The sequence below is a fragment of the Pezoporus wallicus genome, unplaced genomic scaffold, assembly GCF_028554395.1.
Source record: "Pezoporus wallicus isolate ANWC-B61680 ecotype Strahan unplaced genomic scaffold, APGP_CSIRO_Pwel_v1 contig_8783, whole genome shotgun sequence".
In the NCBI taxonomy this organism is placed as follows: Eukaryota; Metazoa; Chordata; class Aves; order Psittaciformes; family Psittacidae; genus Pezoporus; species Pezoporus wallicus.
In genome coordinates, this window is record NW_026638848.1 from 111029 (window position 1) to 116452 (window position 5424).

Genomic DNA, 5424 nt, shown 5'->3' on the forward strand with positions numbered 1-5424 from the left:
TAAAGCTCCTCCAGCCCCAACCCCTGCCACGGGTAGGGACCCCTTCCACTAGAGCAGCTTGCTCCAAGCCCCTGTGTCCAACCTGGCCTTGAGCACTGCCAGGGATGGGGCAGCCACAGCTTCTCTGGGCACCGTGTGCCAGCGCCTCAGCACCCTCCCAGGGAAGAGCTTCTGCCTAAGAGCTCATCTCAGTCTCCCCTCGGGCAGGTTAAAGCCATTCCCCTTGGCCTGGCCCTACATCCCTTGTCCCAAGCCCCTCTCCAGCTTTCCTGCAGCCCCTTTAGGCACTGGAAGCTTTCAGGTCCCTTCCAACCTAAACCATTCTATGATTCTATGAAAGGAAAGCATTGCTGTGCTTCCCTGAAGGGGATGGGAAGTGCTGCAGGAGGCCTGGCTGCATACAGGGAATGGTTGTGTGACACTGGGAGCAGCGCATCCTACCTGGTCAGCATCAGGCCATTACAGTGGAGGCAAACCCTGTAAGCTGGAGAACAGATCCACTGCCTGGCAGGCCCCAAGCAGGGCACCTACCACTGGTGCTTCCCAGCCCCAGTGTGGACCAGGACCAGGAGACTTGGCTTGGAAGGGTCTGGCATCCAAGCTGGGCAGGAGGAGCTGCGCTGTACTGTGGGTCTGTTGGCGGTGTGCAGATTGTACTGCTGTCAAGGGAGGTGTTATTGGGAAATAGGGCTGTACACGGTTCAGAGGGCACTCGAGGGCAGCAGGCAGGAGGCACTGGAAGAACTGAGTCTGTACGCACCAGCCTCATCTGGTGCTCACCACAGCTCCTTTTAAGTCTCCCCTTGCCCCTCTAGCTCAGTGCAGGACACATGCAGGACCTCAGACTTCCCTCAGAGACCAGACTCCCACGCCTTGATCTCCATGCACTGAAGGCACAAGCAGAGCCGGGTCTGTGGGTGCTGTCAGGAGATGAGTTTTCATCATAGCTAAATTCAGGTACAGCTTTGCTGAGGAGAACAAGAGGAGCTCAGTCCCTGTTCTCTGCTCCCCGTCTTTAATCCACGCTCCTGCTCCTCACCCCCAGGCTGGAGCTTCCCAAACTCTCATTACACGTGCTTACACGCCTAGGGAAAAGAGACAACACAGAACATTGGGGGGGGGCTCATTAAATACTGGGGGTAAGAAAGCCGTGGAACAATGTTTCACAGCTGATGCTGCTTTGGTGTTTTTAAGAAGACAGAACAAAACCTCACGCGACTCTGCAGGGCGTCAGTGTGACCTGGAGACCCTGTTCTAAGTGAGCGGGTTTCTTGTGACTGCTGCAGGATCTGGATGAGTGTGTGTAAGTGTGCACATCCCGCACGTCCCCCTCACAGCCAGGCACCAAGACCAGGCAGCTGCTAGAGACTAATGAATAAATCCGAAAGAAGCAGATAAATGGATGGGGTGAAAAGGGTACACGTGGAGGATGAATGCTACCAGCTGCTAAGGAGGAAAATGATTGCTACTGCTGAACCCAGGACAACAAGGAACCCAAAGTGGAAACAGTCTTTATCAAGAGCTGAGATGGAGAGTCAAGCAGTGATACAGAGCCAAAGTGATACAGAGCCGAAGTGATACAGAGCCGAAGTGATACAGAACCGAAGTGATACAGAGCCGAGGTGATACAGAGCCGAGGTGATACAGAGCCGAGGTGATACAGAACCGAGGTGATACAGAGCCGAGGCGATGCAGAGCCGAAGTGATACAGAACTGAGGTGATACAGAACTGAGGTGATACAGAGCCGAGGTGATACAGAGCCGAGGTGATACAGAACCGAGGCGATGCAGAGCCGAAGTGATACAGCACTGAGGTGATACAGAGCCGAGGTGATACAGAACTGAGGTGATACGGAACAGTTAGACTCAATTTATCTTTCCATTACGAACAGGAACATAGAATTCACTTGCTAAAAAGAATGTTTCACCAGTCAAACTTTCCGTGGTGCTTTGAGGGCTTGGCCGAGATGAGGAAGGGACCATCCTGCTGCCGTCATTCCCTGCTCCAAACACCATGCCTTGTCACCTGGAATTAGCAATGGGCTGAGGTCAGGACCTGGGCTGGAGGCTGGATCCCTTTCTGCCAGAGCAGGCTCAGCACCCGCTCCTGGATTGGCCCCTGGCCCTCATCCCATAGATGAGAGGGTTGATCATGGGAGGCGTTATCAGCTGCCAGGATGTGGAGGTGCTCAGGGATGCTCCGGCCCCAGCGCTGAGTGTAGAAGAAGAGCCCGGGCAGGTAGAAGAGCAGGATGACTCCAGTGTAGGAGCCACAGGTGCCAAAGGACTTGAGACCAGCCTCCATGGAGGACAGGCCTGTGACCACCCTCGGGATCAGCACGTAGGAGACAGTGATGAGGATGGAGTCTCAGCTGTGATCCCATAGGTGCTGCTGGGCCGGATGTCCCCACAGACCAGCTTCACCACCAAGATGTGCTTGCAGCAGGAGTGGGGAATGATGCGGGGGGCGTGGTAAGACAGGGTGGTCACCGTGCATGTCAGGGGGGTGAGGACCAAGGCGCCGCACACGCAATGGCCAGACCCAGCCTGGCAATGGTGGGGCCAGTCAGGAAGGCAGAGTAGTGCAGGGGCTTGCAGATGGCCGGGTATCGGTCCAAGGCCATGGCAAGCAGGACCCCTGACTCTGCCATGGAGAAGCTGTGGATGAAGAACATCTGGGCCATGCAGCCCTTCAAGTTGATGTCATGGGAACGGGACCAGAAGATGCTCAGGAGCTTGGGCATGGTGGAAGTGATGAGCACGAAGTCAATGGCAGCCAGCATGGAGAGGAAGTAAAACATGGGCAAGCACAGGTTTGGGCCCATCCTAATCACGAGGAGGAGCGTGATGCTCTCCAGCACTGCCATAAAGTACATGGTGCAGAATGGGAAGGTGATCCAGAACTAAGCATCCTCCAGCCCAGGGATGCCTGTCAGGATGAAGGACAAGGGACTGGAGTGATTTGGGTAGCACATGAGGCAGGGCTGGAGAGCTGGAAGGAAAGACACAGGGAATGTTGGTATAGACGATGCCAATAGAGAAAGGAATGAGCTTAAACAAGCCCTGCTGTGGACTCCAGCCACAGACAGAACACCCCTGCCCGTCTTCTCAGGCACACAGACCTGGTGATCCTTATGGGTCCCTTCCAGTTTGAGATATTCCATGGTGTGACACTCCTGTCTCTTACCCAGGTACACTCAGCCCCACCATTGCCAAGAGGCAGAGACACAGGGTCCTCACCCAAACATTTGTGGTTGCCTTACCTCTTCTTCCATGCTGGCCTCTGGCTGTTACCTCCATCCTCCCCTCCATAGCCTGGGAGTTACAAGGTAGAAGTTGAGCACATTTAGTTGCCATCAGTACAAAAATCAAAGGTGGGAGAAGGGGGAATATCCAGAACACTCTAAGGATGCAGCTCAGCAGGACTGTGGTCACCAGCACACCTCTCCGATACAAACCAGATCTGCTAGTGCCAGACGTCCCTGCCCGTGTCAAGGGGCTGGAACTGGATGATCTCAAGGTCCTTTCCAACCCGAAGCAGCCCATGGTTCTATGACTGTCCCTGTTTTACAGGGGAAACAAGGTTAAATCAGCCGCTGGCAGTGCAGAAATTAGCTGCATGTTCCTCAGGCGCTTGTACCCTGCTTTCCTCAGTGCACCAAAGAGCCAGACTTCATTTCCTCGGCTTTCCAGACATTTGACTTCCTTGACCCCTAAATAGTTTAATCTCTTCCAGACTGCTTCGAGTCCTCCAGATGACACAAACCAAGAGGCATTTTAATCATTGCTATCTGCAAGGTAAGGGCAAACACTGCAAAGCCAATACAGATGCTGCCAAGACTTGTTATTCGTAATAGTTGATTGCAAAGAGGACTGTCTGTGGCCAGGTACCTTGGCTGTGAATTCAGGGAGGCAGAAGACAGCCCAGCAGGAAATGTGTCTCGTGGCAGGGTTACCTATGTGGAAAGGCCAAACATCCGACATCCTGTAATCCTGTGCTTGGAAAGAAAGCAGATCCTCCCTCCTTCCTCTCTGTCACAGGCACCTGATCTCCAGTCCCACGTGCTGCTCTGGGCGGTGGTACCTGTACTTCATCTGGTATAATAAAGCTACCAGGTTATTAAATAATGCTGCTCAACCACCATCAGACTCAGTTCTTAGAGAACAGTTAGGGTTCGAAAGGACCTTAACATCATCCAGTTCCAACCCCCTGCCATGGGCAGGGACACCTCACACTAAACCATGGCACCCAAGGCTCTGTCCAACCTGGCCTTGAACACTGCCAGGGATGGAGCATTCACAACCTCCCTGGGCAACCCATTCCAGTGCCTCACCACCCTCACAGGAAAGAATTTCCTCCTTAGATCCAATCTAAACTTCCCCTGTTTAACTTTCAACCCATCACCCCTTGTCCTGTCACTGCAGTCCCTAATGAAGAGTCCCTCCCCAGCATCCTTGTCACCCCCTTCACACACTGGAAGTTGCTCTGAGGTCTCCATGCAGCTTCTCCAGGCTCAACAGCCTCAACTTCCTCAGCCTATCTCCATATGGGAGCTGCTCCAGCCCCTGAGCATCCTCGTGGCCTCCTCTGACCTTGTTCCAACAGCTCCATGTCCTTTTTATGCTGAGGACACCAAAAATTGGTGAGGCAGGATTTCCCCTTAGTGAAGCCATGCTGGCTGCCACCAAGCACCTTGTTGATTTTCATGTGCCTTGGCATGCCTTCCAGGAGAATCTGTTCCACGATCCTGCCAGGCACAGAGGTGACACTGACTGCTCTGTAGTTCCCTGGCTCATCCATTTTCCACTTCCTGAAAATGGGGGTTATGTTTCCCTTTTTCCAGTCCGGGAACTTCACCTGACTGCCAGGATTTCTCAAATATGATGGCCAGTGGCTTCACAAATTCATTCTCCAGCTCCTTCAGGACCCGCGGGTGGATTTCATCAGGACCCATGGACTTGTGCACGTTCAGGTTCTTAGATGGTCTTGAACCAGATCCTCTCCTACAGTGGACCTAGGTTCATCATTCTCACAGTCCCTGCGTCTGCCTTCCAAGACTTGGGTGGGGTGGTCAGAGCCTTTGCCATTCTTCCTGGATTCTTCAGCGTGTTCATTGCATGCTGTACCAGTCCTGTTCCTTTAGCAGGGTCTGGTTTCTTGGGTGCACTTCAACACAAGAAATGCCAAGGAATCAACCTTGCTGGTTCAGTCTCTGACCAGCCCATTTGGGTCATGCAAAGAAGCTGCTCCCACTGCACTTGTTTCATCCACCTTACACCACCTCTATATTCCCTGCATCCTCCTCTTGACGTGCCCTGTGCCAGCAAGGGTACCCCCAGATCCTGTGCGCACACACACACACAATGACAGGTATCTAGTGCCACATCCTGTACAGAGCATCACACCTTGAGGTTTTCTCTTTC

At 53.4% G+C, this 5424-nt stretch overlaps 1 pseudogene; it reads right to left on the minus strand.

Annotated features, from left to right (window-relative positions):
* Nucleotides 1–2032: 2032 nt before the first annotated feature.
* Nucleotides 2033–2975, minus strand: LOC130600948 (olfactory receptor 52J3-like; annotated as a pseudogene).
* Between the last annotated feature and the right edge of the window lie 2449 nt (nt 2976–5424).